This window comes from Anopheles maculipalpis, chromosome 2RL (assembly GCF_943734695.1).
Source record: "Anopheles maculipalpis chromosome 2RL, idAnoMacuDA_375_x, whole genome shotgun sequence".
Lineage (NCBI taxonomy): Eukaryota > Metazoa > Arthropoda > Insecta > Diptera > Culicidae > Anopheles > Anopheles maculipalpis.
In genome coordinates this window covers 15,421,113-15,434,741 of record NC_064871.1, presented here as the reverse complement: position 1 = coordinate 15,434,741, position 13,629 = coordinate 15,421,113, and the positions used below count along the sequence as shown (strand labels likewise).

General features: G+C 41.3%; 2 protein-coding genes across 3 annotated transcripts in view; both read left to right on the top strand.

The window, feature by feature from the left end:
* Window positions 1–13,629, top strand: part of LOC126557475 (dihydropyrimidinase) — a 445,624-nt gene that overhangs the window by 393,248 nt on the left and 38,747 nt on the right. The window lies entirely within an intron of this gene.
* Window positions 1–13,629, top strand: part of LOC126556652 (uncharacterized) — a 60,555-nt gene that overhangs the window by 34,168 nt on the left and 12,758 nt on the right. The window lies entirely within an intron of this gene.

Below are 13,629 nucleotides of genomic sequence, written 5' to 3'. Positions count from 1 at the left end.
TCCCCGATGCGAAGCCTGTATTTTGGATAATAATAAAATTTCAAAATTAAATTAATCATAATAATTCGATGACACGGAGCATCCCGTAGCACAAGCGCATATCTCTTCACCCACCCGACCCGTAAGGGAGTTTTATGGATGATTGCTCTCTTTTTTCCCAACAGACACGCGTCTTTTCGACGCGCTGACGAAACTGTTGCGTTCCGTCTCCAGTCATGCTGTCATCATCAGTCAAATAATAAACTCGTAGGAAAAGCCTCGAAGGAAAAAGTCAACACAATGCTAAAACCACTCGTTAAGGGAACGCGTCTAACGATGGCGCACTTCTTGCGCACAGGCACTTTTCCCTTGCCAAACGCTCCAACCGTAGAATAACAACAGCAACAGCAGAAAACCGTTAATCACGATGGCGATAATGATGCATGCCTGAACTGTGGAACTCTCGCATTTAATGCATTGAAGCAAAACGAGGGAAATTTATGAACCTTCTTCACTTCCTCCCCAAACCTCCCATGTACCCTATCCGTTACCGTCCGCTTTTTTTTCGCGAGCACTGGAAACGTTCCGGCTTTACAATGGAGACGCCTTGTACTTTATGTACGAGTACGTGATTTCTCGATAGCTACTCGATACTTCACTCATCGGTTCAGACCTTTCAAAAAAAAAAAAGAAAAAAACAATCCCAACGACACTCGGAAGGCAATATTGTGGAGTCAGGCAAAGCAGCAGGAGAAAAAAAACTGATAAAGAGGATGGTTGTTAACAATTACCATAGCCATAGTGGCTGCTCTTGGATGTTCATTGCTTCTTCATCATAATTAATCATTTACGATAATAATCGATCTGTGCTCATGTCGATGGGACACATTTTTCCACCATTTTTCCTTCATGAACCACACGTACCATCTGTCTTTTTTACGGAATATCCATGTTGTTTTATGAAACCGTAATAAAATTATCTTTTCTTCCTCATTTTTTGATAAGAAATCTAACAAATTATTCAAGGATTGATCAGAATTTCACACATTTTGCTGCGCTCGTTCAATGAAAAACTGTTCATTATATATTATAAGCTGTATTTTCATGCGTAAAAGACCCGAGAAGGTTCCCACAGTAAACAAAAAAAAAACACTATGCGCAAAACGATTAAATGTGTTCAAACCGCAACACATTTCGCCAAGGATGGACAGCGTGTTTCCATTGTGGTTGAAACTGGATGGATTTATTGGAATAAAATATAGTAAAATTTCTATTAAAAACTCCTTTTCTCTCCGTCAGGAGCACTCGTTTTAATAACATATAACGGAACATATCCGATAGAAGCTTTGTTTCATGTAGTATTGAAGCATCAATACTACTTTTTTTTCTTTTTCTTCTTGTGTGGTGGAGAAGAAGAAATTATTCGGACGGTCGCCACATGGTAAAGAAGAATTTCGTATTTATAATCACGACGAGAACGGAAAAACGTGATTACTAGCTGTGCGGACCAATATCTTTCTTTTATCTGACTGTCCAGGCAGTATGAAGATTCTAGATGAGAATCTTCCTTACTGGAACGTTGGACACATCGAGGCCTTACCTTTGGTAGGGGGACTCTCGATGCTCATCGGCGGAGCAAGTCGTCCAGGCGACTTTGGATGTTCAGAAGGAATATCCCTTACATGCATGTTGGAGGTTTGAGGCCTTACCTTGGGTAGGGGAACATTCAAATGGCTAGAAAAAGTTGAACGCAAGGTTTAGCTTGTTGCACCTTCTCTCTAGGCTGCTCTCTCTCTCTCTTCATCCGTCTGTCTGGCCCCGAAGGCTTCCTAAACCGCTTTATTTATACCCAATTCTTACAATAGTTTTCGCTCGTTTTTTTGTAACCAAAAATTGTTTCTTAGGGGTTGTTCTTATTGCTATTGGATTTTGTACAAAAATATTTACGTAAGCACAAAATGTGTCGCGGTGCGATCGATTGCTGCACTTGCAAGAAATGTGTCGCTATTATTGAACTGATCGAAACGGTGCGATCGATTGCTGAGTCTGCGTAAAATGTGCCGGAAATTACTTGTCTTACGTTTTATGGTTTTGTGTTGCTGGCCACTGTCTGGAATCGCGCACCGGTCGATGTTTGGCACGCTGGTTGTTTTGAATTGGCTAATGCCGGTTATTTGTTAAATTGATGAATTTCTGCTCACCGTATAATGCTACGTAACGCTTGTTGTATGTTATAGCAGATATGCTCTTTGTGAGGAACTAACGGAGTTTTGTAACGGATTACAGTTTACTGGGCCCTCCTACAACAAGTCCCTGAATGCGATGTACAATCAACAACCTTCTTAGGAATGTTTGCAGTGGCATCTAGAGGCCATATGTCCTGTGAGGGCTAGCCACTTATTAGGATCATGTACACGAGACGAATCCTACTCAAGTGTTGCCCTATCATCGAATCTTTTTTTCTATGTAGTGGTGCATTCGAACAAAGATGGAGAATCTTTTGCAAGCACAAAAGATTCTCCAATTTTAGTGGACAACTTCTGTAAAATTCGATGATTAGGAAATCAAAGCAGTGGAAAATATTCGAACCGTGTGGATACAAAAAGGCACGCAAATCTATATTATAAGACCCGTTTTCAAGTTTATTTTTCATCAACTTGTTTTAGTTGACTTTCTATGTTGTACTCGGGGTTTACTCAACTTTTTAAGCAATAAAGGACTTATCAGAATATAAGTAGAATGTGTTTAATCACAGACTTTAGCATAATGTATTTATCGAACACACTTTGAACATGCCGAAAACTCACTGAGCTATAAAATGAATAGCTCACAATGCGGGGCAAACAGAACATTTCAGGCCTGTTACCGTTTAGCCTGTTACCGACACTAAACCAAACGTCCATTTCCATTTCATAATCCCAATACTAATATGAGTCGGCGAGACCTGGAGTAATCTCACCTCTAATCATCTCATCGAAATAATCCTTGCCGGGAGGAAATTGCCAGCAGCAGCTCATTTCCAGCCGGGTAATAATTTTGAACGAGAGGCACAAAATTAGCCACAGCCATTTCTATGCTTCCTACACTTTGTTGCTAATCGCCAACCAGTGGAGTGTACGTCCTTCCAGCCTTGAACGACGTGAAGAATAACGACTCAAGGGTGGATGAATTCACTTTCTTTCCTTTTTTTGCAATAATGACCATGTACTATTACTAACACAAGTACTAGAAGCTAATACATAACACACATGGTGGTGTCGCGTTACGGTAAACGGTCTTAACACTTCACACCAATCCCGGTGCGGTTTAAATGATGCTCCAAATTCACATAAGAAAGGATAAATTATGCTAACTGGGTTTTAGGAAAACAGGCGATTTACTTGTTGACAAGGCGCGCTCTGTGGCCTTCCCGCTTTACGACAAAGCAAGCAAAAATCACTTCTAACCCATCATGACGCAACATAATTAGGTTCATTTTGAGGAAGAAAAAAAAAACGCGTCGGGCGGTTATAAAAGACCTGCTCGGTGCTGAAGTGTACAGATTATTTAGCCTGAGAAGCTCTTACGGCGCAGGATTTTTTCTTTTCGGTATTGTGCATTCGTACCTTTCTGCTCCTTTTTTTCCCGTTTTCTTTTTCCACTTTAGTGGTTAAATGACTGCCATCCAATAAGGTCATTTATGGTGTGTTTGCATATCGTAAAAAATGTTACCCAACATACCCTCCGAACGCTCTACGGGCTACTGCTAGTTGTTAGCTTGGTGACAATTTTTCTGTTGACGCAGAAATTAATTAGTTCATTCATTTAAGGTTCGCTGGTTCCGTGTAAGAAACGCTCGGGAGGCATAATATTTTCCTCCGAAATGTTTACTTTTCTTTATAACAACATTTTTTTCACGCATCTTTTTTTTTCCATTAGCAACATTTACGGTTTATGTGTTTACACCGAGTTGTTGCTGATGTTGATATGCGTGGCTGTACAAATATTTTACATGAGAATTAGTTTGTCTTAAGGGTAAGAAAAATCACGACACAATCAACTGTTGAACCTTTTGAAGGCATTTTTTTCCTGGTGAAAGATACTTCTCTACTTCCCTATTGACAAAATTACCTTCTTAACCACTCCTAAAGAATTTTTCAATTTCAAATTTGCCTTAGTTGTGCCTTAGCTGCCAGATTTTTTCGACAGGGTTCCTAGCAACTGATATGCTTGTTAGGTGATCCTTTAATTTCTTCTTGGCTTACCAACCTCAGAACTTACGCTGGCCATAAGTTGTCAAAAATTATTAGTTTAAACATCAATATGAAAAATCAACTATCTTCGTTGCCATTCATTTCTTAACATTTAATAGCATGTTTATTTCCCAAGCTTCTGTACGATTGCTATTTGCTTTCCGAAAATAAAATCAAAAACAGTCACATTATTCTGACCAACATCTTACCGGCCGTGCCCCTCTGCCCACTAGCTCCCCAAAACTAATTCAAAACATAAAACCAAATTCATTTAATCCTCCGTCGACTTTGAAATCGGTCTGAAAAAGTAGGATTAAAATTTACTTTCACCAGTCCAATATAAATTATCATCCTTCGCTTCTCGAAATCCTTACCAAGAGCGAAGGGTGTCCTTTCCGTTTCGATTTTCTTGGCCCAAGCATAACACAAATAAACAGGCAAAAAAAAGAAAGTAACCAAAAAAAAAAAAGGATGCTGATGATTATTCACGTAAAACACGAAATTATTTCAAATGTTAAACCACAACCCTCCTATACGGGTTCAGGGCCACGAGCGGCGAAGGATTAGAAAATGGCAAGCTTTGCGCAGCACCGACTTTTGGGTTTCGGCGATGAGTGGTTCTTCTTCGCCGACCGGCTTCTTCGGTCCTTTGCAAACCGTAATAATTTACAGTTGACATTAAGTGAAAAAAGTTGCCCCGAATATTTCATCCGAAATGGAGCAGTGGAAAGTGGTACGTCAGCCGGCACACAGCAGTTGTGTCGCTCGGCTCGGCGAGAATCTTTAATATCGTATCATATATTAGATATGTTTTACCAATTCATGACTGTTTAACGTCAACTTTAGTGAACTTTAGTGAGCTCGTAAGTTTCGTAACTCTTTTAAAGCTCTCTTGTTTTGTTAGAACTATATTAAATTCTGATAAAACTATGTGTAAGAACAATATTCAGGGTAATTGCGAACAAATCCATCCACTCTTAAAGCAGAGTAGAAATCTCATTTTATTGTGTTGCATAGATTTTTATTTCGTTTACACCTAACCTCGAAACAACCGTCCATGTTCGGTTCGGTGTTTTGTGAACCTAAAAGCCAGCGGAAATAAAGGATTTTGTCATCCGTACCGGAAGTGGCCCGATGGGGCCGCGATGCACAGAATCCCCGTCAGCTTCCTCTTTACTTATTTATAAATAGATCCATTTTCGATACAATTTTCTCTCCACAATATTTCTTTTTTCTTTTTTCGGTTTGTAAACGCCCTCGCGTCTCCCGAACGGGCAGAAACTACTCCGTTGATTAGGTTGACACTGGTGTTTCAACCCGTACACGGCACTGGCACAGGAAACACGGGAAAAGAGTTAACACGAACGCTTCTTCCTGCACTTGCCATCGTTGGGCAAAATGGTTGTGGGCCTGGCAATTTGCCCAAAAATGGTCACCAGAGTGAACAACCGACCCGGTCCTTAATAAAGTCGGTAGTCCCGACAGTGGAAGTCAACTTCTTGGAAAGATAAAACAGTCCAATCGAGATGTTTTTGTGTGTGTGTGTGCTGTCTTCTTCTATCTATTCTTCTCTTACTTACCCAGCAGCAGGAGTAAGGATCTTGCCAAGGAAACTCTTATTGCTTTTCTGTGCGACATTGTGTTCCACGCGCTATCCCCAGCACGGTGGGACGTTTCTACCCGTCTGCTCGGACCAGGATCGGACGGTTGATGATCATTGGTACGAACAGGACACATTGGCCAGATGATGATGATTCGGGCACCTTAAGATTAGCATCCTTTTCTTTCGGTTGCTTGCTGGGAAACCCTTTGCTCTGGCGTATCCGAGGCGCGATTCCTGGAGAGCGATTCCGATTTCGGAAGGCAGCAAATCTTTACGATGTCTTGAAACGAACCCGCCCTACTTAAAGGTAGTGTACCCGAAGGTGAAGAAAATTGTTTCAGTGCGAAAGAAGCAGCACCAAAAAAAAAAAAAAAAAACTCACCAAAAGCACTGAGCACCGGGTGGAGATGGATGTAATCACAAGGTACCGCAAATTGCTAAGGCGCATGGCACTGTCGGCCACCGATTTCGATTGTGAGTGAACCCTTTTTTTTCGCTTTGCTTTGCTTTCGGGTTTCCTGGAGCACTTGGGCAGGGTATAAGTGGCAATTTGTGATGGTGACAAAAAGCACACGAAATGGACTTTGGAGTTCATCCACCATTCCTGAGGGTGTGCTGAGAAAGAGGTTAATCAGTGAAGGATGCTTTCTTCAGGCAGGTTGGAAATGCTTTATAAAAGATGTGATCGCAAATATACTTTAATGGCGGATATGATGTGGGATAGTCCCAGAAAAATGGGTCAATTTATGTACCAAAATGCTTTCAATTTGTTATGATCACTATTGGGCACGGCAGGAAGGAGCTGAGTTCAAATCCCATTCGGACCGTTTGTCCCGTAGCTAGAACTGTCTCTCTAATTACGTTATAGATGAACGTCGTAACTGGAGAAGGTCGTTAAGCCAAAAAGAAAACTATTTATTTATTTATTTATTTATTTATTTATTTATTTACAATTGACTATGACGGCCCAGAGCCGTATTGTCACCAAGAAGAAAACTATTGGAATAGAAATATGTTCATAAAGCTGTATAAATATTATGTAATGTTATTATACTTCAAACTTGCCAATCCCTGTGTCCTCTGCATTTATTTTACCATCACCATTTTGCTAATGAATAATTGATTCTGCTTCTGACCATTGTTTTATGCTCATATAATGTCGGATGGGCTTCCAAACTTCCGGCCTTTAAAAATGCGAAACTCAAAGCATCGCTTTTATTGATTGTTTCACTCGTTGAATCTAATCCATGAATAAATATGTAATCATTCCGTTTTTCCCGGGGACCCAGTAACCCCTATACCCTGTACCAATAACTCATCCTATCCAGCCCCAGCATCACATTCCACCGACATCGGGTGATGTGTGCCATCCCATCGAGTTTCTTTCCATTCTTTCTTCCCTGGGCTGCCGGTACTTTTTCTCTCGTTCTAATCTTTTACCCTGCCCAAACAAACCAACCACACAACCACCACCACCACCCAGGGATAGTAAGTTACCCTTTAATGGAATGCATACCTCGGCGCAGAAGGATCAACTCACGGGCTAAAATATATGATTTATGGTATTTTAATAATGCTCGCCAGCCTTGTGCCTCACCTCGGTCGGAAACATTTGGTTGGCATTCGGATTAAGGAAATTCGTGGCAGCAGCAAGGTAGCAAAAACACTCTGCTAATGATGTGCCCCGTATGCCAGTCCATCAATCCTAAAAATTTTCAACCAGAGCCCATTCGCATCAAAGTGAACTTTTGCTGTGCAGAGAATGAAAATGAAAGTTTCGATTTGGCAACCCCCCCCCCCCGCCCCGCCTTTGCCACCCCCGAGACGGAGGTACGGAATGGAGGTACGAGTGATTGCTTTAAAGGTTCAGCATAACTGGCACAACTGGCAGTGGAATGTTCGGTTAATATTCGGTGGAAAACACAACAACAAAACCCTGAATAATATCCTCCCCCCATCCGTTTACTGTACAGTCGAGGTAGAATTTTTTGTGGGGGGAGGGGGACCTTTTTTGGGATTTTGTATTTAAGTTAACTTACCAGCATAACCTACATTGTTCCCACATTCTTTTGGGAAGAGTTTTTGTTTCTAAACAATCTGTTCATCTTGAGAACTGTGCACAGTACATTGGAAACAACGTTTATTTGCTATTTTTCTACATGAACAGCAAACAGCCATCTACAGAAAATCGAGCATTCCCAATTTATTAGACCCTTTTTTGATTTATTTAAAATATTCAACATTAAAGTCTTCTTTATCGCATTCAACCCTGTCACGTTGCGCTTGCGAAGTAAGTCTGCATATCCCTTTTGGACTTGTAGACGACAATTTTCACTAACCACTGAGGTACGTGGTCAATACCAAACCATCGTACTTGGAGGTGTAATCCACACTTTCTAATAAACGTCGTCACTGTCACTTCCGCTCCAACTCAAGTGTTCAAGAATGTCACATTAAGCGAATTCTTTCCCTCGTCCTTAATGTCAAGTGTATTCTAGACTTAACAATAAAAAAAAAATGCCACTTCAGTAACCAAGCCCAGAGAGATCAACTCAAATAGCGTCAAAAATAAAATCAATCGGGTGTGAAATCATGTGCCACCGGACGAAAAATCAATTTGCAAGGAGTGCGGAATTCTGCAAACTATAAATCCCCCGTAGGCTCTCGACATAACGAGTGCACACAGCATCATCGATCATCCCAATCACCGTTTTCTTAGCTCTCCCATCCATTTCGTTCAGTTGGTGGAAAGACAGCAGGTATTGAGTTTTGCACGTAGGAAAAAGGCTACAGTGACTCAAACGGAACTCCGGACACCTTAAAATCGGACTCTTTTGACGCATTAGACAAGGACTGAGATTCCAAAGACGTGTTCCCAATAATATTTACAGTTTTCCTTTGGCCATGAGCTTGTTATCACGACATATCGTACGAGTTAGGAATGTAGTACAAAGCATTATATCGGAATAGCCCCAATGAAGTACTCAATTTTCTCGAGCCGGCCTAACAAGTCAACTATCGGTAAGTCGTATGAGAAATCATTTTTTTATTTGACCAACATTCTGTACCTTTATGCTCGTTCAATAATTTTCAATTATGTCTTCAATTTTGGATCTCTCATATAAAAGAGCCATGTGAATCTTACAAGAACCTATTTTTGAGATTTTGGTAAGTCAATACTAATCATAAGAGGCTTAGATTTTAACTGCGTCTCCAGCAATCTCACTGATACTGTAGTTTTTGTCATATTGCAGGAACTGTATTCTTGCACCACATTCCATAGCCTCCTGGTCCAGCTTTTTTGTTTGATGGTTTGTTAAATGGTCGACCTTGCATTAATTATGGAAAATTCTCTCAGAATAACATATTGTTTTAGGTTTTAGAATGAAAAGCTATAAAATTCGGTGACACTAGAGCAGCTTGACGCAGCTTTATGACCAAACCCCAAAAATGTAGCACCAGAATGCTCATGACCGCTATGCAAAGTGATCCATTATCTAGCATTTTAATTAAATTAACAATATCAATCATTTATAATTTAATTTTACATTGCAGAAAACGATATCGTCCAATTTTCTCGATTGACCTTGCAAAAACTGCATTTTTCGCACGCTTTTGTCCATTTAGGCTGTTTTTCAATCGATTTCCATCAGCCTTTTTGGAGACTGGTTAGGTGTATTAAAAGATCAGTTGAAAAATAATTGCAGTATTTCTGTTCTGGTACTTTATTCTTGGAATCGGTCCTATTCCGTCGGCTGTTGCTTGATAAGTGGCGAGCGATCGGCGCATCCGATTATTCATCAATGCTTACTTAGATCGGCTGATCCCATTTCTCTCTCACGAGGATCGGCACATCCGATCGCTGTGTCGTAACTCCTCACTATTACTTACTGACTATTACTATTACTGACAAACAGATGTCGCCACGATCACCACAGTAATCATGAATTTTACACTTTTGAGCTAAGAAAATCGCCCTCAAAAATCAAGCAAAACGATGGATGTGGTGTACGAATTTCCGTTTGAGTCACTGTATAAGTTGATTTCTAATCGAACAGTTGATACCATGTCACCGATTACTATGTTCTGGAAATCATTTTTCTCCCGTTTCTCTTCTTGAACTCTGTAATATTGCTTCTACAAGACATCATTCAATTTTTCTACACAAACCTCTTCAATCAGTTTAGTCAAACTCATCATTTTAAGCCAACCAAAAACCGGACCAAAAAAATCAGTTATCAAACACGGGCACCTCGGTGAAATGTTTGAGCACATAATGATAGAAAATTTGATTCCCTCCTGATCGCAATCGTTCGCTAAACAGTTCGCTTCCGTTGATTCAATTTTTCCTTCCACTTCGCTGCAATGTTGAGACTGCGAAGGAAGGCGATTCCGCGGCATTCCTTTAGCCCAAGACAACCTCGATTAAGTTTTCGTTGAATTGTTTCCCAACATAACGGATGAGGCTGGAGCAAACGGAAACAGTATGCAGAAGGAAAAGGAACGATACCTCATGCAGACGTATCCTAAAGTCAATACGAAACTGCGCGAGCACTGATAATACCTTCAGCCTCGGAATTTACCTATGCAAAGGAGATATTATACGGTGGGACTTGTCCTCAAAAAAAAAAAAAAAATGAAAATATGACAACGAAAAATGTTGAGTGCCCTATCCTTCGTTAGACATTTCTTGGTTAGAGCATATCAACCATCACTACCGACACCACCCTATTCGCCCCGGATCTGTGCTAACAATCCAAATATTTAGTCTGCGGATTGTGTGCCTTATGACATGATATCGGGGGCACCGGCGGTACATGTTTGCTCATCTTGCGTTTCCATTCTTGTTTTCATATTTTCTCCCACTGTTTTCTGCACGTTCAAGTCCTGCTTTTTTTTTGCATAAGGTGTAACGGATGTTGGAAAATCTTCCACATGTTTGCGCATCCGGCTGTCATGTCGCCAGTTATGTTGCTTTTTTGCAAAGCGCAAACTGCACCACCTCCTGTCCTTCTCTGGCCGTTTTGTTATCAACCCGTTGTGTTGGTTTCTCTTTTTATTTTCTTCGTGCTTCTCCTTATCGGGTGAATGAAAAAAAAAGCCGACCTTAGCTACCATACCAACGCCATTCGCTGCCGTATCGTAGCAACCAAAGGTTACGATGTTGATGCTTGGAGGGAGGAGAATGATCCCGACCGGAAGCGATACTACGCACGGCAAAATCAGTGCAAATTAATTCTATAAAAAGACAATCTTTTCCCCCCCCATCACATGTGCGTTCTAGTAGGCTGTTGCTAAGATACACGAAGCAAGAGAAGCTTTCGTGGTTCATGTAAAGAAACTGCCTAAAATCGGGTGAAAATGAAAACAAATCAAGAGTATAAAAAATGCACTAAACTCCCCCTCACTTCACTATGTTACAATGTGATAAGCTCACCTTGATACACCTTTTAAACATCCCAATTGTACGTCATGTTTGAGATGTGATTCTTTAATTCGTTGAACCACTAACCCGATAATACCTTCCGACTCACGACAATCCATCTTTTATTTAACCCTTACATGTGCTTTCCTTCCACCTACATCCTATCCATGGAAGCGACTGGCAAACTCAAATGCTTTTTCTCACTCTTGCTTGCCCATTTGTCGTTTCGCTCTCTCATAGAGAAGGTGGAAAATCTACATATTCTCTCCCGTCCGCTCACTTTAAACGCGATGCTGAAACACTGCCAGACCGTGAAAAATATGATACATGATTTCAGCGTGTGTGAGTGTGCGTTTAAGTGTATGTGCCCGTGTTTAACCTCTTCCCCGTGCCCGGCCATACTATTACGAGCTCCGTTAACCATGTCGGCACGGGAGGAAATGTTGAAACCCTTATCATGTTTCCGATTGTTCCGGGCCCGCGGTCCCGTTTCTATCATCGGAACAGAACCACTTTCCAGCGTCCCTGATGCCGCCAGAAAGCTTTTTCGATGGGGTGGAGATGGCTAGTGGGGGGGGGGGGGGGGGGTGATGCTGATTATCGATGTTGCTGAAATCACGCCCCCAAACAGGGGATGAGTGGAGAGAAGGAAGAAAAAAATGTCATGATTTAACGTGCCACGCCGGTGCCGCTTGTACAACGTTTATTTAAATCATGGGAATGTAATGGGCAAGTTTACTGCTTCTATTTCCGATTTTTTGTTGTTAGCCATTTTTTTTTTTTTTTTGTTTCGGGGTCAATCGAGACCTCTTTTGGCCTGGGTGTGGTACATGTGTGAAAATACATTAGTAGGGTATAACAAAAAAAATCATGGGTAAAACGTTCAAGGCACGTCCACGAATCCTTGATGAATTATTTTGGGTTTCGGACCATATAATGGACATCGGTTAGGCGAATATTTCAAATGAATAGTGAAATATTGCACAAGTCGTTTTGTGGAACTTTAAACTAGTTTTTCCAATTAATGTTTGCGTTAAATCCGTTTTCAAATGTGGCTGGTACAACGTGCTGCAGTAAACAATCTATTGGAAGACACTTATTATTAGCAGAGCTCGGCAGAAATTACTACCGCAAAGCTCCACAGTCGAGTTTTAAATGTCCCCAAACTGAATGCAAGATTCCTCTATATGATTGCACTAAGTTCCACAAAAGGCTTACTAACGCTTTCCCGCCGAGATGCCATCCGCTTCACCAACAAAATAGTCTTCAAACAATGGAACTCCCCCTGGACCAATGTAGAAAGCACACTACCGCTTTACGGGACGACACTGAGGACCAACGAGGTCCTATTCCGGCTACAAATGGAACACTCTCGCCTGATCCACTTCTACATCCTCGACAAATCCAGTCATCCAGACGCTGCAGCTTCTGTAGCCCGTTGGCATCAGGGTCCGTCACAACTTCACCGATTGTCATGAATACACGACGCAGCGTATTCACCGAGCCTTACTAGATATCTTACTAGACGTAGTGATTCCAAAGTTCTATTATATGGAACAAAATCGCAGTGGTTAAATATCTATTTTTATAATACAAAAAGGGCACAGTCTTTTACACGAGTTTCTATTTCTTCCTTTGTGCGTTGATACTTAAATAAAAATTCGTGAAATTTCTACCAAAATATACATTCGCTGCATTGCATTCTGCATGAGTGAAACCAACCGTGGCCCATGTTAGTAAATAAATATTTAAAAGCCACCGACTGAAACCCACTCCGCAAGTATGGCCACTCGAGAAGTTCGGTGCTTTACAATTGAAGCTCGCAGCCAATGCAAAAACTCCTTCCCAACTATCAGAAGTTCATTCGTACACATTCGCTCGCAATTTACCCTCAATCTTCGGCACAAACGTTGCTTTCCTATCTTGTCTTTTGTCTGGAATCGGTTACTGAATAATTAATCTGGCAAATTTCTGCCCACAGTATTATCCTTTCAAAAACCAGCAAAACACAAAAAGGGGAAGAGAGAGAGAGGGAGGGATACACAGGATATGGAAAGTTTCTCGAAAAGCTTTCGCATGACTTTCCCACCAGCGTACCGACGGGGCTGATGACTTTGACACCGGAAGCGAAGCGTACCGGAAGTGGAGGAATAAATGCAACGAAACAATGTTATCAACGATCCCTCAGACGCGGTAAGCTTTCGGGCAAACCTCAACCAAGTGGTCGTGGTCATACCATGCGCCATTCTTCTGGCCGCAGAGCCTGTGTGGAGCATGGCCGGTGGCTTCGGGGCAATATTTTAAATCCATCCCGAACGAAAATGGCTGCCGTATTGCTGCAACGAACCAAATTTCAAATTGTAGAGGCACGCTACGTCCAGTCCTTGGAC